Raw genomic sequence first — 22454 nt, 5'->3', positions numbered from 1 at the left:
TTTCACAAGTGCAAAGGAAATGCATTGTTTTCAAACCAGCAACAGAATTTTTTTCCAGAACAGTGAATCCCTGTAGAAGGTAAAGTTGGTGTAGGTGGACTACAGCATCTCTCCTCTAAATATACTGTGATGAGTCCCCTGGTATCTCCTTTTAGCAGACTACACTGCAAGAAGATGCAGTCTTACATCATCCTTGAGGCTTTCCATAATTTTCCTAGTCAAAAAGCAGTCTCCTAGTTAAGTAGTGCAGGTAAGGGTTAGTTCTGCAGTCAGAACAATATTTATCATTGTCATTTTAATTCCAAAATCTATAGATAACAATATTTAGTAAATCTGGACAAGATTGGAAAGAATAATTTGAAAAATATTCAGGTTGCAGCTAACTGCACTTCTGCAAGGAAGAAATCCTCCTGTGGAGGAGTGCTTATCACAAAGTGATATATGAAAAAGACATCAACTTCAATTTTGCTATAGAATATTCAATACCTTCCACTTTCATTTGTATATTCAATGATAACATTTAAAATTACTGTGGTCACCTTAAAGGATGTTAATTACAATGAAACTTAGCAGCCTTTATACAACATAATTGCAGGTTACTAATGTTCAGAGTATCCAGTAGGGTTGTAACAGAGAGCAGAATTTAGCTCATGGATTTTGTGATGAAGGTCTTGCAGACATTTCTTGTAATTAATCCTCTTTATCACTTTTCATGCATCATCTTTTGTTTGCTCCCTTAATTTAGAGTGGGTTTTATTTTTTGTACATAAAGAATATCTTTCTTATAGGCCTAAGTGTCAGGTTCAGATTTACATACTGCAGATTTAATTGCTTCACATTTCACTTTTTGATAAGGTTCTCAGATGTTATGGTATATGAAGAAAGGAGTGAAGACTAATACAGGAATTATTATAATGTCAGTCTATAAATGGAGGTTACATTCTCATGTTGAATACTCAAAATACAAAAAAAATACAGAAAAATACAGTAGAAGAAGAAAGGTCTGAAAAAGGGCAGAAAAGACACATTAGTTGGACAGAGAATGTTCATATGAAAAGAAACTGCAAAGATTAATATTATTTAGTGTGAAGCAAGAAGAATAGGAGATGACATACATAATAATGAGTGGTACAGAGAAAAGCAGTGGGTAGTCCTCACTACTCTGTTCTACAGTAAGACACAGAGGGCATTCACTGAAAGGAAAAGGCAACAAATGTAGAAGTGATAAAATGAAATACTTTTTATGGTATTGCATCATATAATTAGCCTGTTGAACTGACCATCGTATGTTATTATTGAATAATAATTGAAGGCTGCTTGGGAAGTTTCAAGAAAGATAAAGCAATTATGTTAATAAAAATAGCATCTGTGGTGGAACTAGGTAGAGCAAGTTGGTAAAAGATATCAGTTCTCACAAAGCAAGGCACAATATAGTCACAGCCACAGGTTGTTCATGCTACTTACCCATCCCTGTGTAGGAACTGTACAACTTTACAAGGCCTTTCCTTCATAATAGTTTCCATGTAAAACCCTGCTCTGAAAGAAAACCATAAAAGCTGCTGGAGCTCATCTGGGTACCTCTAAACTCACTGAACTCATTAAAGCTCTGCCTTAATGGGTGTATAACTTGACAGAAAACAACAAGCAGGCAAGTTGCTTGAGGTGGCTGAAAGAAACCATGTAAAGCATAGTACTACCTCAGTAACAGGTGTTAACATCATAGGGAAAATAATGGAGTTAAATTTCATGATGGAAAGGACCAATGAAGGGTTATCAAATTCAAGCTGCAAATACAATCCCTCACTTAGGAGACCCCCATGCCACAAGTTGCTGCACATAGGGCGACTGAGAGGAAGAATTTCCCTGTTGGTTCTGCTGTTGGCCACCAAGCTTTGGCTTTTCATGTAATCCACAACAGTGCTATTTTGCACTGGTTTTGCATTAAAACTGATAGTCTTCAGCAATAGTAGAAAAAGCCCAATTCCTTTATGTTTCTACAGCTCATGGTATTAAATGCCAGAGGCAGGCTACCAAGAGCCACACCTGCTTTATGAAAAAAAGGGTGTCCTTGTTGTTAGTTACCTCTAAGTGTTGGCAGAGAATCAAATCTGTGGAGTGGATGATTTTCAGCTTCAAGAGAGACCATATCTTGAATAGGCAACTCTGATGAAGAATATCTCATTGACTGATCCCTAAATAAAAGATGCACTGACCATATTTGCATAGGTTTCCTTTGAAAATGTTATTGGTCATATGATAACTGCAGTTCAATTGGACAGGTTATTCAGCATCCAAAAATACTGATAAAAATCTTCTAATTTATGTACTTCCTTCATTGGCAATTTGTCTTATAAGTTTTCCATTTCATATTTATTGTAGTAATAATTACAGCTCTTGATCTTAAATTTTTAAATTTTCTCTTTAAATTCAGTACAATCACATTATTCTTAACAGGTTAGCAAGTATTAATACAGCATTATGAAGGTTTATTTGTTAAAAAAAATCTCTTTTACTGTTCCTTGCTATGCATATATGAGTGGCATAAAGCTGTGCTATTGTGTTTTGATTTTGGTTGTTGCCTTTAAAATATTTCCTTCATTGTTAGTGACATATGAGAAGTTCAAAAACAAAATGTTTTTTTCTTTAAATAACACCACCAACAACCTGCAGTGATAACAATGGGAAATTTTCCATGGCAAGGCAGCTGATGCTTTGCCATTAAAGACATGGACTTGTTGAACTGATATGACATGTAGACTTAATTTGTTTTCAATGCACATTTTCTGTTATGCAGGATGATCCCTACTCCTCCACTTCAGCATCGGGGGAAAAAAACCCAAAAAACAAAAAAAACCTGTATCAAAAAACAAAACAAAACCAAACACATGAGAATACAAAGGAAGACACAAGGCTATATGCTTCAGCAGCCTTGTGTTTTTCTCATCAATTTTTTCCTAAAAACAAAGGACATGTTAAACTTGCTTTGTTTTGTTGGGGTTGGTTGTGTTTTGTTTTGTTTGTTTTTTTAAATAAATAAGAAAACTGGGAATGAATGTGAAAAAGTCCTGAGTGGTGATGTAAAATCAGAAAGTTTTATGCAACATATTTCTCTGAATCTCTGTGATAGCCATCTTTCACCTCAAAAAGTTTTCTGTGGTGTGGGCAACACTTCTTGTCTCCCTCACGACTGCTCCCCATACAGATTTCCAACAGCCTACACCCAACCATGTTGCCAACCCGTACCACCTGCCCTCCACCCCTTCAACAGTCTCTCTGTACATTCCTAGCTTCAGTCTTCATCCACACACCCCTGCTTCAGCTACTCAATCTGTTTTTCAGTCAGGGAAATGCACTGTCTTGCATATTAAATTTTGCTTTCATCATAATAGACGTGTCCTTCAGACAATGCCCCTGTGCCATTCCCTACAGAATTTTCTTTGTGGTAATTTGTGTAAAATTCCCTAATTTGCTACATGATACCTCAGGTATCTATCAGAAAATACAAAGCAGAAAGACACATTTCCTGAACGTTGCAAAGGAAAAAAAAGCAAACACACCACCCTTTATTTTGGATTATGACTGTGCTTTGTATTCTTCAGTTGGTGTGACTGTGAAGTGATCCTTGCATTAGTTTTCATTTACATTTCATTTACCATATTTGCTTGTTTGCTGGCATTAGAAAACACATATATATTTTGTCTTAGTCCAAACTACCAGTGTAGACTGGGACATCATCCATGACCTCTTGGAGAACATGGATGGGTACAGTGCCTGCAGGTGGAGAGGGAAAGAAAAGCATTCAGCATCGTCCAGCGAGCATTGAAGAAGCAGAAAATCCTGAACCCAGTAGGTACTAATACATCCTGTCATGTTTATACAATACTATTGCTTCAAAAATTGACTGTTTTCTTCATTACCACCCAAGATTCATGGGTACACCTATTACTTGTTTCTTAATGCAATATCACAAACTACTCCTCCTAACACCAAGCACAGACGCAGCCCCCGTGACAATCTGTGAAAGAGAGCGGCCACGTTTCTTCTCTATTCGTATCATATAACTTGTTGAAGGCACACAGCTTTATCACAGGGGCTGGGGAACACTTTCAGGCAGAAAGCACATGATTCTCACCCCTGACCAGCTCCCAGGTTCTCTCTAGGCAATTGAGAGAGAGCACCGCAGAGCCAGATACTGTGTGTGAGTGCTCTAATTGGAAAGCGAGGGTGGCAGAAGCACAGAGACACCCGTAACCCCTTTAGGAGGCTTGTGCCTAGTAACAGAGAGAGAGCCTGATAAGATGGAAAACACTTTAAAACCTAAGGGTTTGGTACCTATCTCTCAGTCATAAGACCTTGCCTGAAGCCAGTGAAGACTCAGGAGCAGCATTAATCAAGTAGAAAGTGTATCAGGTAATGTGTACGCTAAAATATGAAGAGCTGTATCCTGAAATCCTAAAAATCATAGTGTGTATCCTAAAAAGACAAAAATTCTAGAAATATGAATTGCAGAAGAGGGAGGGAAAGTTATTGTTTCTTCATGTGTAGTTTCTTTTGCAGCTGAAAGGGAGGTTAATTCTCTTACACAGCTTGAGTAACATCTGCCTTCATAACTGGTTTCTCATAACCCATTGGAAATGCTCGATGAAGGACTCCCTTTTCCAGGGGGAGATTTAAGGAAAAATGAGATTACTATTGAAGAGACTGTGTGGCCTTCAGAGACCCCTTTGCAAAGTCCTGATGATTTTTGATTGCTGTCGCTGTCCTTTATGTCACCTAGGAAAGAGCATCCTCAGACTCTACAGCAGCCTGGGTAGAAAAAGTGCTCACAGTATTCACTTGTGTTATACCAGCACAGAGAAAAAGAAATCACTTGATGCCCTTGGAATGAGGTCATTTTCAGATTCACTAATCGACAATAAAAGAATGCCCAAATTGTCTCATTGATCTAGAAGACTGTGCATCTCCTTTTTCTAAGTTATTAACTGAGGAATTAAAATGAGCTTCCCCGCATATTTATTCCTCCTGCTATGTTTTATGGATGCAATATCATGTTGTTCATTGGTATTTTTATTTTAAAAAATATATGTGTTTCACTGCAATAATAGTTGGTTTAATTTTTTTATTTATTTAGTACCTGCTGCTGGGAAGATTTTGTGGGTTCCTTAATGTCTAAGTGTGTTGTACTAAATAGCTTTGGGGAAAAAAAAAGGAAAAAGAAAAAAAAACCAAAAAGAAAGATGGCCTCTAGCCTGCTGAGTAAACATAAATTTCACAGTTAAATACATAAAATAATGATTACATCCAATGGTCATGAGGGACGTGTTTTTAGGAGTATACTAATTAAACTACATCCTTCAGACAACATGTTTCTACACTTACTAGCAATGAACCATATCTGATTTGTCATTAAGTAATTATGAATGCTAATGCAAATAAAGCACCTTTCAAACAAGGCTTCAGAATAGAAATTAATCATATATTATTCTTTCTTATCCTATCACATAAGGGTCATTTAAACAAAAACTGCCAGGGATACAAGACAGATAGCACGAGAAGTTGCTATTTTTTTTTTCAGGTTTCCATTCATACTTTTTTCTTTGTGGCATTGTTTATGTATGCATATATATAATTCTTACAAATGGAGAGAGATTAAAAAATTGTTATGGAATATTCAGTAATTCTGTATCTTTGATCCAAAAAAATGCTGAAGCTTGTTGCAATCTTCCATCGGTAAAAATAATAATTAGGAGCTCTTGCTCCTTTCCTTTTGCAGATCTCAAAGCATTTTACAAAAAGCCAGCATGGAAAACCCTACAAACACAAGTGAGTAAGTGGGGTGAAATTCATGAGCACACTGTTAACCCCTAATATTCAATGGCTACTGCAATTCCTTGTGCTTTTCTTAACCTGGAGCTCTCAGAATTGTTCTAATGGCAGAACTGGCATGACTTCTGACGAAGTAAGGATCATTTCCAGAGCATAATCTCTCAGTTCACACCTCATTTGCCACCCTGGAAACACCCATATGTAGATGGTATTACTTCCCCTCTATTACGTCAGGAAACTACAATGTGAAACAGTGATGCACAGAACTCGAGCTTCCTCAGCAGAGAAGCTGTGCAATTTCTCAACGCCCAAACCAAGTTATAAGTGGAGTTACCACAGCAGCTCTAGGTAGAGGAATCCTCACAAAGTCCACTCTTAACTCTGTTTTTTGGGGTTTTTTTGTTTTTTTTTCAACATCTAACATTTGTCTAAAAATCAGAAATTAGGCAGGCACTATGTCTCTTCAGCCCCTAAGAGAAGACCACATGTAGTACTTTTATATAATTGGAAAAGGACTTGTAGAAGCACCTCATCGTTACAGCTAAAAGGGAACATCAGTGATATTTTCCATCAACCTATTTGCAGCAAATATAAGTTGATTTACCTCCTCATTGTGTTGTAAATGTTTTCCTTTCTCTTGGCTTGTCTTTGTCCTCATCTTTGTATAGCTAGTGAAGTCATAAGTCCTCTGAAGTAACTATTTGCAAATTATAATGCTTCATTTCATAAGATAGTAAGAGGATGAGTTATGAAGAACAAAGTTCCTGTTGCACAAGCTTCAGTAATCCTTAATTCTGGTAAAGAAAATGGTAATAACTTGTGAAAGGTACTGTGAATAAACGTCTTTAAGGCAGCATAATATTCCTTTAAATTGTGAGTGGCTGTTTCGGACCCTTTTCAAGGCAAGGGGCCATGAATAACTGATAATCTATGTGGGGTCAATTATTGTGTAAGGTACACTGAAAAATCATGCAGCACATCTCATTCATATAGCTTATATTAAATGGTGCTATTCAAAACCACAGGTGTCAGCTTGTAAATGAAAAACCTTTCTGTTTCATGGAAGAAAGAAGACGCAAATGAGAAAAGGTCTGCAAATGAAGAAATAAAATGTGAAAATGATACAAATGAGGGAAGTATGAAAACTGAGAATTAAGAAAAAAATCTAATGAACAATGGATCTCTCTGAAACTTGAGGTGTTTAGGTTAAACTAACTTTGAAATCACTACTAACATGAGATACATGAGTTAATAATAACCTTGATCAGGGTTACATTTACATGAAAATGAGCAGGTTTTGGGCACAGTGAGGTAAAAATAAATTTGGTTGGTGCATGGTGCTTCATTTTCAATCAGCAAATATATCTAGGGAGCAGTATATATTTTTATATGGGAATCCTTTTTTAGGATTTTGAGAGGTCATTAGCACTTCTGGGTGGGCTTCATCCTCTCAGACACTGGCCTCTGTTTTGTGGGCAGCTGCAGGCACCAGCAGAAGTGAGTTTCCAAGTCCCTTTTACCATCAATGACATGAAGACATGAATGAAGACATGAAGACATTTCATAGGAAGGTAATTTTCTAGGATAACACACCAAGTGCTAAAAATCACTGAGGATAGTTGCTACACACAAAGGCTGAGTATGTTTTAGACAACTACAGATGGGTATATGAATCCTACCTGAAATGCTTAAAATGTATTTGCCTACAGCAGGGAGATTTGATTCACTCTCGTTGAATACATACATTGTTAATTAGTTACCACGTGTAAATACAGAAATTGGACCTCCTTAACCAGAAACTGGTGTTTAAAACACTTGAAATCATCACTAGCTGGCCTGTAGTTTGCAGGAGTGTTGCCAATGCTACCAGTTATTTCCAAGCCTGTAGGTGTGAAGAAGGCAGTGAAAGACACAGCTTTGGTGACTTCAAACTTTTTAGTACTGATTGACCCCACGGTAACAGATTCTTGATTCCTCACATGTGCTCTTCACTCTCTTTAGCTGCCTGTTGGAAGTGCACAGCCAAGTATGAGGTGCTCCTGATACCTGTTGCACTGAGCATGTTTGGCCAGAAACAATCATTGGGTATCTGAGATGCAGATGCACAGAAATTTTAGGGTGATGAAATGAGAAAAATTTAGAGATGACCTATGTTGTAGGCTGAATTGCACTGTGATGTGGAAAGGTCCCCTGGGCTTGACAGTTCTCCATCCACATGCACAGCAAGCTTTGGTACAAAAGTCGATCTCACTTGTTTCTCTATGGAGCATATACTCCCATTGAATTGTTCTGGCTACCCAAAGTACAGGTAGATTGGTGAGTCGTGTGATTTATTGTACATGTCAACCTTGGGATTAGATGAACTGCACATTCTTTATTCCCACTTCTTTTATTGTGCTTAGAGGAGAGCCCGGGTTGAACCTCTAGAGTGTCCAGCTAAATGATTCCTCCCACAAAGAGCATACCTGTGTTGCTGGATAATCAAAGTAGTTGGCTAAGAAAAGCTTCTTGTAGGATAGTACTTGTCATAACATCATGGATTTCTTTAAAAAAAAATCCTTCTCCAATCATTATTCAGAGTATAGCAGCCTAGTATTCTAGTGTAGTTGCATAACCCTCCACACCTTGAGTGTGCATTGATAAATGGCCTGCATATTTGTCAGAAACTTTTTTCCCTTGTACCCTGCCAGTAATAATGAAATTTGTTCCTGTGCAAAGCCATGAGTGAATATGATACTTATAATGGAACCCAATGTGAAACATTTATTATGATGGTATTATTGAGCTGCTATATTTCCGGCTCATTTTATAACTTCCTTTGATTCCAAAACAGTATATCACTTTCAGAATTAATATGCTGCTGCAAACAGCAAGACAGTTACCAAAAAGAGAGTACAAACCAGGGATCAGAACTGGGTTCCTGCAGTTTCTAAATTATATCTTGCTATTCACAATAAGCACTTTATATTTCAGGAAGGGTTTGAAAACAAACCATCTGTTTCTGGTCCCCTCAAATTCAGTTCTACAGAAATTTTGTGGAAAGTAAAATATCTAAGGTATTGAGGATGAATTAATTGCTTTACATAGAATAATAACAGATGCTATAAAAAAGTATGCAAAATGTGCTAAGGAGAAGGGGGACAAAAATGGATGGGGTGGAAAGATAAGGGGAGACAGTGAGGCAGTCTGTGAAGAAACCGTCCACAAGTGCCACAGGTGTAGTAGCCCTTGAGACAACACAAGCATCTTTCCAGAAGACTGAGAGATTCTTTTGGTGCCAGAAGTGCCTCCAATACAGAACTGTGCTGCAGTCTTCCAAAAACTCCAGGTTCCTCACACAGATCTGCAATGCTCACCTTTAGGCTTGGACTCCACTGCAGACTCCATTAGCAACAGGAGTCACATTCAATTATATCAGCTTTTATTCATCTGTATTTTTCAAAGGTAAGAACTGGACAGCAGACAACACATTTCATTTTATAAACAGACTAAAATACAATTTCTTTGTTGATCAGGGCACTTTGTGGAAAACAATAGCAAGGAAGTCACTGAGACTTTGTGAGTCACAGAAATTGTGAGTAGAAGAGGCATGTGTAGTTTATTTGTTCTTCTGTCCCTCCTAGTGAAGTGAAAAGCAAATCATACATCACCTTTTTGGATGCGGCATGCCTTTCACTTCACTGACAGGTCTATTTGTAACAAAACCCAACAATCCTTCCTCTCTTGTATACCTCATCCAATTCATGACAGTAATCATGGCTTGATAGGGGGGCCAGCATAAGAGAAGCTGTTTATATTTGGGCCTTACTGTGATTTCTGACAGTTTCAGTATGTGATAGCTAGGATGATCCAACATGGAACATGTCAGATTAACCAGAGGGATCCTTGTCTTCCTGTGGAAACATGCATGAATTTCAGGTTATGACATTTCTAGCTACTAAGATGAAGAAGATGGGGGCAGCAGGAGATGAGAAAGCAATTTAAGTTTGCTGTGTGGAGTGCAAAAACTTAAGCTTAACAAGTTATATAACATGTGGAAGAGATCGTCTTGGGAACCATACCAGGCAGTGGGGTTGTTAATATTTGGAAAAGGGTTCTGAGGAAAGGGCCAGCTTGAAAGCACACAGCCTGTTAAAATCAAATCCCGTTAGTGTGTGGCACAATAAGCTGTTTAAACAGAATGTGCATGGTGGTTCCACTCCAGTTAACAGCTATGTAATTGGCCAGATATTCACATTAAGTAGGACTTTTAGAGTAAGTATTAACTGTGTTGGCAGTGTCAGGAAAGCTACCAATGTTTTTTTAAGTCAGACCTCATTCAAATGACCAGACTGGTGCATGGAGACACTTTAAAGGCCCTTATCCTCATTTTATGTTTATGTATGGGAAAGCAGAGGACCTGTCCACAAGGTCTGAAGAGAAAATATTAAGAACCGACCTATGGGTGACTGCATCTCACATCCAGTGTTAGGTTTACAGTTGGACTCAATTATCTCAAAGGTCTTTTACAACCTAAATGATTCTGTGACTCTACAGTTCAAATGCCACATTGCTCTGGGAGCATGTTCCTCCCCGCTCCTTCCGAAGCTAAAAGCTGTCTGGCAAAAGACATAAAGTAACAAATAGATAAACTCTTCTGGGCAAAGGGCCTGAAGAGCCTTGGCTAATTGGATGTGGCAATGGATACTGCATATTTCTGCAATATCTGCACTAGATGAACACAACTCACAAGGGCCAGCAATCAAAAATTCAGCCTGGAAAGAGTCCTACTTAGTTCAGAGACCAGCTTTAAGCCACAGTAGTTGCTTCCTCCATCCTTCCCTCCATAGCCTGTCCTCTCAGACTGACAATAGGGTTTGCTCTGTTCTTGGATGGTGTGTAGTGACAGCATTCAGTTTTGCCTTGTTCTTGCAAAAGTTCTGTTCAATATCTTTATTGATGATTTAGATGAGGGGATTGAGTCCATCATCAGCAAATTCGCAGACGACACTAAGCTGGGGGGAAGTGTCGATCAACTGGAAGACAGGAGGGCTCTGCAGAAGGACCTGGACAGACTGGAGAGTTGGGCTGATTCCAACGGGATGAGGTTCAACACGGCCAAGTGCCGGGCCCTGCACTTTGGCCACAACAACCCCATGCAGCGCTACAGGCTGGGCACAGAGTGGCTGAGAGCAGCCAGGCAGAAAGGGACCTGGGAGTCTGGATTGACAGGAAGCTGAACATGAGCCAGCAGTGTGCCCAGGTGGCCAAGAAAGCCAATGGCATCCTGGCCTGTATCAGGAACAGTGTGGCCAGCAGGTCCAAGGAAGTGATTCTGCCCCTGTACTAAGCACTGGTGAGGCCACACTTCAAGTACTGTGTCCAGTTCTGGACCCCTCAGTTCAGGAAGGACATTGAGGTCCTGGAGCAGGTCCAAAGGAGGGCAACCAGGCTGGTGAAGGGACTCGAGCACAGACCCTATGAGGAGAGGCTGAGGGAGCTGGGGCTGTTCAGCCTAAAGAAGAGGCAGCTCAGGGGAGACCTCATCGCTCTCTACAACTCCCTGAAAGGAGGGTGTAGCCAGGTGGGGGTTGGTCTCTTTTGCCAGACAACTTTCAACAAGACAAGAGGGCATGGTCTTAAGTTGTGTCAGGGGAAGTTTAGGTTAGATATTAGACAGAATTTCTTTACGGAGAGGGTGATCAGACATTGGAATGGGCTGCCCAGGGAAGTAGCGGATTCTCCTTCCCTGGAGATATTTAAAAGGAGACTGGATGTGGCACTCAGTGCCATGGTCTGGTAACTGCAGCGGTGGTTCAAGGGTTGGACTCGATGATCTCTGAGGTCCCTTCCAACCCGGCCAATTCTATGATTCTATGAGTGGTTCCCCCTTAGCCTGCTCCCAGCCTCAGACAGCTTGAACATTGCTTTATTTCTTGCCAGCTTGCACAAGATTGTAAAATGCATGTGCAAGCAGAGACTTAATGTGGTTTGTTGTTTTCTTTTCTTTTTTATTTGTTTCCCACTGACTAATTCTATTTTATTTTAGATACAAAACTTGATCCTGCTTCTTTTGTGAGAGATCTATCTTGTTTCCTCACAACTCTTTCAGCCAGACTCCTGACTGGCTGCTTATAGAGAGATGGTCTCAAAGGGCAAGGAAAGGTCTTGAGTCATAATATCCTGACATAAACAAGATTTTTTTCTCACTTTTTAATTTAGCACTGTCATCAGTTATAGCAGTACAAACATTAGAATAATGCTTGTTAGTTACCTGCTGCTTGAAATAAAAAGAAACTGTCGGTTTATATATCCTAGGTGTCGTGAAAATGCAGGTTATTTTCATTTTAGCTTATGAGATTTTTAGTATCTTTTTTCATCTTTTCCCCATGAAATATCTCTTGAAGGTACATCTGATGATGTAAATCAGTGTAGAATCACTAGTTTCAGTGGATTTGCAACAATCTTCAACTACTAGATAATTGGCCAAAACTATTCTTATTCTGGAAGGCAATTTTAATATTCTTTATGTTTGTCAGTTTGAGATACTGAAATTATTTGGCTTTATGTTGACAGTGCTAAACTAAAATAATAGTATTAAAAAGAAAACAAAAAAACCGAAGAAAAGCACTGAGGATTGAATCAAGGTTTGTAGGAGGTTTAAGCCTGATTTCTTTGGTAAGATAAATTAAGTGAAGAAAAAGCATTCTCTGAAATGCAACACTTCAGTGATAATTCTGAAGCACCGTGACATTATATTTGATGTTCTAAAGCAGTTTTTAACTCTTTCAGTGGAACTTTGCCTGAGGATAAAACATCCTTTTAACAGCCTGTGTGAGGAAACCCAGAATGGCCTGTAGACGTGCCTGTAGGCAATGTGCTCTCTGTCACCTGATGAATTGCCCTGACTTTGAGAAACCTTTTACTTCCTCACACTTTAAGGATTAGAACATTTCATTCGCACTTTGTCCACTAAGGAAAACTGACTAGCCTTATTCTGATGTCTTCAGTTTTAAAAGAGGGTTTTTTTTGTTTTTTTTTTTTTTCCTTGGTTTTTAGGGGTTTTTTTGACAGTTTCCTTGTTCTCAGATTATTATGGGGAGATACAAAATAGAAGTCAGTATCAATAAAAAAAATACACTATGTTTTACTTTGTCAGGTAAAAATGCGCTGCCTTTTTTCCTTGGCACTGCCTTAGATTTGAAACCAATACCAATAAAGCTATTTACCCTCCCAGGCCAACATTATGATGATGTATCCCTGCCCAGATCTCCACAAATCAACTAAAATAAATGTAAAATCAGTTCTTAGTTTATCACTTTTGGAAAAGGTGATTTTTCAGATGTCGCTCTCTTCCAAAAGTTGATAAGTATTAATAGCCTTTATATTTTTATATCTATTTTATATACATATATATATATATATAATTTTATATATATGTATATATAATATAATATATATAATATATATAATATATATAATATATATAATATATACTATATTTATATATATATTTTATATATGTATTTATATCAAAATTAATGTCTTATTTATTAGTATGTTTCTAAAGGCAGAATGTTTTGTCACAATATTCTTTCATTTTTTCATTCACTAAAGAACATTTCCAAAAGCACTTAACACTGGCTTAATTGTGATCCCAGAGAATTCAGGAGAGCCTTGATAATCGTTTCCAAAAATTCCCACCTTATTAAAGACTGAATACAAGTTTCCCAATTATATTTCCAATAAGTCAGAAATAAAGTCTCAACAACTATAAATGTCTGTGTATATAATATATACACTCAAAAAATGTATATGTGTGTGAACACAGAAGGTCATCTTATATGCATATCAGAGAGTGTGGGAGAGAGAGATAAGAAATTACTGTCTGTTTTTTAAAACTACCACAGATTATCTGAGTTAGTTTGTAGCAAATCAAAAACCAAAAAGAAAATATAAGAACAAGCCCTATTCTCTCTCACAAAGTTTCCATCTATGAATCACCTTCCCTAGAGAATCATGTTGGGAAATGTGATTAATTCCTTGGTTTTGTAGCCTCTAATATAAAAAAGCTTAGGTTCCTGTAGTAGCCCTTTAGTCATATTGTGGTACATGAATTATGATTTCTCAGCATTCTGAGCTGCTGACTTTCTACTTGTTTTTTGTTGTTTTTTTTTCAATTGTATTTGCTTGTCCTGATATATCTGTACAAAAAAAATCATCAGTTAAATTAAAAATTCCTCAGATTGTGAAATGGTTGCCTTTCACTGTCATTTCATGCATAAAACGAATCGCTTCCAAAAAAATTCTGTGAAATTTCTGGTTTTAGGCATAAAAACATAACTAGTTTCATCTGGATCAATTTCACTCATACAAAACAGAAGTCACAGAAAGAAAAGCTTGTTATGAAACTCGCACTTCACAGTGCTGTAGTCTCTCTTCTCTGGAGTTAATTTTTCGGTTGAAAAACAGCAGATTGAAAATCTACTTTCAAAGCTCATTTTTTTTTAAGAAAAAATTCTACCAGAACCTAATACTTGTTCATGCAACATGAATGCTTCCACTTCTCCAGTTTCTCTAAAATCTTGTAAAATCTCATGTTGATGCATTTACTCCTCCACAGAGCCCTGGCCCCTGAAGTGATGTCCTTTGCCAGACATTTCCTCCAAACCATAAACACACTGGTGTACTACTAGTGTAAATTACCAAAGAGGAAATGGAAGAGTGAAATTGCGGAAAAGAGACAAAAATCTGAGGAGAACTGAGTGATAATTTAATTTTACATCTTCATTTATCAGGAATAAACTCCTTAACCAGAAAAAATGCAAAGGAGTAAACTCCTGCAATGGCCATTTTAATAATCATCTGCACAATCCATTATTATTTTACAGTTTTCAAGCTGTAGTACCATACCATTACTGTGACACTGACATTTTGTCTAGAGCTGCCATTGCACCACCAGAGATGTGACTTACACAAAACTGAGCTTTGTGAACCATAGATTTGCCTGGTGAATTGACTTCTTCACAATGATATGATGAATTTCTTTGAGGACAGATGGAAAGAATGAAAAACTTGGGTACAAGTTAGCTCACCTTGTAAAATCTACATCTCCTCATTCAGAAAAGCTGGAGTTTCAGCAGCACACTAAAGTCTGAAGGCACAACTGAACCACCCAAACAGCCCAGTAATTTAGAATTTCAATTTTGATTTTCAGTGTCCTCCATCCCTGACAATCCTGAACACATCAGCTTTAAGAACAGGTCATAATAACACTAACATTAGAAGGACTCAATCATATCCAAAAGTGCTGTAGTTGGATGTTGATTCTAGACCTCAGCTCACTAATGTGTAAAAATATAGCTGCAGGGTTGTGCCATTACCTTACTGGAGATAGAAGAACAATACATGAAATTTGTCTGTGGAAATTACCATTTTCAGTGTGTAGAGATGTCTGGGTTGTGCTCTATGTTGAAATGCAGATTTCCTTGCATCCCTGCCAACACTAATAATGCTCCATCTTCAGGAGCTCTCGACTCGGGGTACTACAGTCATGCTCACAAAAATTATTCAGACCTGCTTTAGTATTAGACATATTGGAAGCACTTTACAAACACTTACTGAGCACGAATCATAGACTGAGGCATGTAAGGCTTATCATCCTCATTTTAAAGCAGTAGAGGTGAAATGACTTGCTCAAGGCCATGACATAATTTGGTGGGCAGAACTGGGATTAGAGCAGAGGCTTTCATGCCTCACACCTCATTACTGCACATTGTTCTGTCTCTCAGGTTGAGAAACCAGGAAGGTTTTGGTAATAGATTTCCCATGTACTTCTTCATCTTGCTGTGGTTTAGATGAGGTGTCAAAATGAAAGCTTGTCCAAACTGAGTGGGCATTATTGATCCCAATTGACTCTTCATTGGAGTTTGAATCCATCACCAAATTTGTCCCTTCTCAAGGCTATCCTCCTTGTCTCAGCAATATCTATACTGGTAATACTATACCTAGGGGTTGATGAAGGTCTTTGGGGTTCCTAGGAATGACGGATGCTATGTAAATGAAAAAATAATAGCCATTTTTATGATGATCCCTTTTCACTCTGGACATTTTGATATTACTATTAGTGTTATGATTATTATTAGTATTTTCCTGACCATTTCCCTTTGTTGCAAATTCTGCTCTCTGTCAAATAAATTGCTTGCTAAATGGACCTACTCCTATAGAAAGACAAAGCAGAGGTAAATCCATCCCGCTGCTGTTATTAATATGCTATCAAAAGATGTTTCAAACAATGCTACCTGTTTGCTGTAAATCTGCACAAAGAAACAAAAAATGTTTGCAGAATCTCGAGGTATGTAGAAGATGCACCTGTGTTGCCAATTCCCAGTCAAATTGCTCAGTAATAAAATGTTTCTGTAACATAGCTTTTTTTTAAAAAAAAAGAAAAAAAGGTGATTTTGAACAAATGCATTTTCATTATGTCTGTATTTCATTTAATGTGTTTTTACAATACAAGTTCGTGGTGTATCATTCCAGAAAGAAAGAAAGCTCCATCTGAAATCATATTTGATTATGAGTGCACCCTCATACATATCTAATAAACAAATAAACAAATCAGTTTGATCTGTTATGCAGATAACACTGATATGTAAAATATGTTCAGGAACTAAGAATGCATTTGGTATGTGGAAGTTTCCCTTGTAGAATGCACACTGAATTTATGTGAACTGTATACTGCACTGAGACTCTTTTATGTAGCCTGTTTCCCTGGCTGATAGCTAAAAGAGGTTAGGCTGAATCTCAGTGGATCAATTAACAGAGGGACCTGTCCTTCAACAGAAGAAGATCTATTTCAGGATTTGCATATCACTGAAAAAAATTACAAAGCTGAGATAAATACAAGCCTGATAATAACTCACTGCAGGCTTGGCTTCATTCCTAGATTTCCTTGGCTGTTTGTCCTAATAAAGTGTCTCCATGGCACTTAGGGCAGGAAGGTTATTAGTAGCTGTCAATCAAAAGAAGGAGTATGCATCGGCAGGAGGAGGAAGAGAAGAGAGGTGACATTCATCCTCTTTTCTCACTTATATTGGGTATAAAAGTCATTCAGAGCAAGTGGTTAAAAAGAGACAGGTCCCTCTTCATCCCCCATGGAAAAGGAGAAGAAGAAAGAGAAAAAAACCAACCAAACCTTCCCTTGGTTACCAACAGTTTTTTAATAATATGGAATACATCAATCAGTTCTCTATACCTTTTTAATGCTGGGATGTTTATTAATACCAAGGAATATGAAGGACATATACAAAAAGAGCAGGATAAAGACTCCTGACAAAACACTTCTGCCTGATATATTAGTACGAACAAATGAGAACTTTAAACAGCTCTGACTTAAGATAAAACTTGAGTACTGCATAGAGAAGAGATGCATTTAATCTTTAACCTAACATGGTTCTGGCAACGAAAACCTTTAAAAAGCCAGAAGCAGCACAGAATACGCATTTCTTGTCCCATTTAAATCAGATACAGTGATTTTAACTTTACCGAGTTGATAGTCAGAACTGATCTATACACCAATTAATTAATACTTTAAAGGTCTTTAATTTACTGTACCACTTTCTTAATTAAAGTATATCTGCTGCTAGAACACATCATCTCTATATATGCATATTTTCATAAGTAACAGAGTCCATAGAGTGCTAATTGATATCCTGGTCTCCAGACAATACTTTACTAAATGAAATGACAATTATAGCCAATTAAAATTCACTTTACATACCACTTCACCTATTTTGTATGTATTATGCATGAAGACAGAGAGTACATTGCCTCACTGCTCAGGATCTGTGTGTGTCTGTGCAACTGATGGACAGCTCCAAGGTATTCGTTTACTGAGGTTTTTACCAAGGGTCGTTTTCCAGGCTCACCTAAAACCTACACTTTTCTGTTACATACTTACATCAGTTAATAAAAGCTATTAATTGCGTTGCGAGGATTATTATTATTATTATTTATAATTATTATTATTTACAATATTTACTAATGTCATTATTATTATTATTTCCTTTGGCAAATGTGCTTCAAGTTCACTCTTATACCTTCATCTTGCTATGAAAAAAGGTATTTAAAATAACACGGTGCCTAATTAGAAAAGCTGAACTTCTACTCTCAGACACATTGCACGCAACACATAAATGGCACAATACTTCACATCTACTGAGAAGAGTGTGGGAGTAATGCAGAGGGATGAAGTCAGTGGAAGATGGGAGTGTTTGGAGCAGATACCTCAGGCTTGAGAGAGCTTGGCTTAAAAGAAACAACAGATTTTTTTGCAAGAGGAGAACTTATTCCCAGTTTTCCTGTTCCCAGTTTTCTTGGTCTAGATTTTGCAACCCACTACTGCAGAGAAGGGGCTGTCCCATCTGGGGCTGTTTCTCTCTGACCTGACTTTGTGCCGGCAGTGGGGAGGGGACATTTCTCCATCAGCTGTGATGGGATCTTGTATGTGCACCTTCTGCAAGAAGGGCAGGTCCCACAGCACCTAGCTGTAACCTGCTGCACAGGGAGGTCTCAGAGACCTGTCCTCTGGGCAGCACTGGCAGCCTCGCTTTGCAAAGCCAGATCTGCAGTGGAGCCATGGAGTTCACTGCACTAGTCCTGCTTCTGGGTAAGTCCAGTGCCTCTGGAAGCAAGGAATAGACTAAACCTGTGGGGCTTACCTAACTAAACCCCCCCAAAGTTCTTTAAAAAAACCCTACAGAATTTGCATTGAAACTGATGAAAAATATTAAATCTTGTAGACTTCACAGGGTTCTTTTCTCTCCACCTCCTTTACTCCTGCCTTTGCACAGATACACTCAGGAAGACACAGGCTTTTGGTGTGATATTGAGAAAAGCAAAATAAATGGAAGCACAGGTCTTGGAAAACCAACTCATGCTCCATAGAGTATGTGCCTTTTTCTTGAAGTATTTTTAAAAAAATAAAATTAAATATTTTTTCTTCCATCTCTGCAGATAAGTCTATAGATAGCTCCCAGGCTGGCTCCAGTTACCATCTCCCTTGTCCTACCAGCTGTGAGGAAACTTTGACATTTCTATGCAGGGCATGCCACCAAGTAAAGAAACCTTCAGACAACAGTCTAAAATCTTCCATATTTGCTTAGTGAATCATTCTGAATGCTGGATGAGTTAAAAACCACAATGCCAGATCACCTCCTCCTGTTATCACAAGCAAGAGGAGAAGGCTTAAGGAACTGATGTGGGTCATTGCCACACACTTTTTTGAGGCCATATGTGCTTGCTATCCTGTCACAGGGATGAGGTTTGTTTTTTGAGGCGAGGCCATGAACCCTTTTAAGCATGATAATTGATATAAAGAGGCAGATACTCTATTTCTATCAGCTTCAAACAGGCTTCCCAGTAGCATGGATACAGGAGCTAAACACCTGGGTTATATTTTCCAAGTAAGGTCCTCAGGACCAAGAAAAATATTATGTACCTTTTCCCTTCTTTCTCATTTGTCTTTACTTAATCCACCCCACTCCTCTTTGAATTACCATTACTCTACATTTTCTCCTATGGCAAATGTCCCATGGGAATACTTCCAGGCTCCAGCCAAGTGCTGGAGTGTTGCTGAAGGTCCTACTGAAAGATTTCTTTCAGTCAGCCATGGTGAATTAATCTGTGGGGAGGATCCTTTTGGATGCAAGTTTTTGGAGAAGAATCTGAAACAAAATGTCAGCAAAGAAAACTTTTACCCAGGGTTTGGGTGTGTTGGGGTATTTTTGGGTGGGGGGGGAGGTTTGGGATTGTTTGGTTTTTTTTGCAGTTCCTTTTAATGCTCACTTATGAAATCAAAATAACTGGAATTAGAGTATTGATGTTGTATTAAACTACATAAGTTTTAGTTACAGATTCTGTACTGGGAAGGCTAACGTCAGCAAAGGTGTAAAATATGGATATGCGCTTTTCATAAGAACAGCTTTGTGGCATTAGGATAAATACAAGAGTATATATAATAGGTTATATTTAAGAGTTGAGGCACATTGGCTTTGTATAGAACATTTGATAAATTTCCTGCCAGTATTTGTTTTCATTCTTGGGACAGATTAAAATAAAGTTGCAAGCAATAAGTATCTGCTTCACATTTTAATATATGATACCAATTCATAACGCCTTTAAGTTAAAGTTGTACACAAGGTGGGGGGTGGGAGGTGTGTGCATCTGCCACTATTTTTAGTTTGATTTATTGTTTTATAAAATGCCCTCAGAGTTTTTAAGGTGAATAAAGGATTAGTAATGTTTCTGGAAATTAACATAAAAGATGCAGTTCCTTAGCATGTGAGTGATTTGTTTCACTGAAACTCTGTACTCTTATGCCAGCTGTGGAGGTAGCCAATTGACTGCAGAGATACCACGACCAAATCCCAGGTTATTTTTTCCACAGCTAGGCACGATTTAGGTATGACATTATGACAAAATAAAAAATTAAAATTAAAAATCATGTATTCAGAATTAAATCCAAAATCAGGATTTTAAAATATTCAGATATGTATCTGAGTAGTTCAAAATATGTTATTCATTATGGAGTACTGAAATGTGAAAGGTGAATTCGATTCACTGCATTGCTAGTATGATTTTATGAAAGTTGAAAGTGTCTTTGGTTTTCTCATTCTAAATAGAAAGAAACTATTACTGTAAAAATATAGGAAATGTTAAGGGATAGCCAAGCTACAAATATTCTTGGCAGACTTTTTTCCTCATCCATTTAAACATAATTTAGGAGAGGAATAATTTTTAAAAGTCTGTTTAAAGTGATTCACTTGGAGACAGGAATCTTTCATTTATAGAAAGGAGGAGAGAAAGACAGAAATGACAGCTGAGTGCTCAGGTTCTCATTTCAACACTGGCAAAAATGTGAATCATATTACTGTTTCAGAATCACTCCAGACAGTAGCTTTACACCCAAATATTTTCTTTAAAGCATCTCCTCCGAGGTTTCTGTATCAAACAGTAGAAATTTTATAATTTCTTTTGTTAATATTAAATGCAATGCTGATCTAGATTAAATATTAAAGAGAATGAGATTTGTGTTTCACCACAGAAATAATTTCAGCTCTTATTTCTGAATTTCAAGAGGCTCTACTTTTTCAATTTGTATCGCATGAAAGATGCTGGCCATTTCTCAGATGCAAAAGTATTTCTTGTATAACTTTATTTTACAATTACCAAGATTGGTTTTTCATTAAGTGGGTTTTTTTGTTTTGTTTTTTTTTCATTTACAAAAGTTGTTTTGTGCAGTGAATGAAGTGCCAATACAGACAAATGTAACCAACATAAAGCTAGCCAATAGAATTCAACAAACTGCTCAGGTCATTAATATAATTTGTTTTGGCACTGTTACATTTCCTAGTGCTACTCTGAGTAGTTTGCTGGGCACATCAATTTGTTTTCAGCTATTGTGAAATTGGATATCCTGGCTTTCATCCAAAGCACCCTCTCAATTTGCATATCTTTGTTATCATTTCAGGTTCTCAGAACATACTGTGGACTATCACACCATCTGCACCAAGATCCTCACATCCAAACACAAATTAAAAATGAAACTGTAAAATTTGCAAGGAAACAATACAGACCTTTTATCTCATTCTCCCTCTGTTCATTTTCAAAAGAGAAACTTGCTTGTAGCCAAGCATAGCAAAAAAGGCTTTTATTAATTGGACTGGCATCAAGCATGCATACATAAAATTGTTTATTTTTTCCCTATAAAGGGGTTGCCTGACATAAAAGGGTCTTTGAAGATGACATTCAGATTTTGACATTTGCATGATATTGTATAAATATCAGAGGTAGGAGACTTTTCCGACAAACCAGATGGGTCAAAAAAAAGCACTTCCAGAGATAGATATTAGTATTTTACTTAAAGGATATTAACTTCTCCTCAAAGCTGTGAATTATTAGGCAGCAAAAACAAACATATTTTTCTCAAACCATGGCTTATTTAATTCTTTTCAATCCAACTAAGCTGGGCTTGGGGAAAATATAAAATAATGTCATTACTTTTGAGGGGGGGTTGTAATTCAATTAAGATCACAGAATATAATTGAATCTTGTCTTTTGAGTGCCACAGAGATTAAATCTTATTGCTGAATACTGCTTCTTTATGGAGCTAATCTCGATTTTAAGCATGGACTCTGAATGTTTTTTTGAAATACAAAAAAGGCTTTTTAGGCCTTAATTCATCAATGCTGGAATTATGCAGAGATAGATTCTTCCTTGTATCTTCGTTCCTGGATGAGCTTTGATAGGAACCAACAGCTTCAGTTTTTATCTAGGGTGACAGAGGAGAGGGAGGAAGAAAAAATCTGCAAACCTAGAATTCTAGAGGCACTTAGCAGGGAGGTTTGCTGACTGTGTACTTCAGAAAAGATTTTGAATGAGGGAAGCAGGTACCTCCTCCTTTTGATCACGAGAAGAAATAGCACAAATCTGATTATATATGTTGACCCTTCTTTATCAACAAAGAATCAGCTACTGTCAGCAAGGAGTGCATGGGAACGAGTTGGTTTCATTGAGCAGGTTGGGAGAATGACCTAAGCACCTTCTCTGAGCTTGCTGCTTTGATGTTATGTTTCTGTGCCACCCAGAAA

Source organism: Calypte anna, chromosome 1 (assembly GCF_003957555.1).
Source record: "Calypte anna isolate BGI_N300 chromosome 1, bCalAnn1_v1.p, whole genome shotgun sequence".
In the NCBI taxonomy this organism is placed as follows: domain Eukaryota; kingdom Metazoa; phylum Chordata; class Aves; order Apodiformes; family Trochilidae; genus Calypte; species Calypte anna.
Note: the sequence above shows the minus strand (reverse complement) of the source record.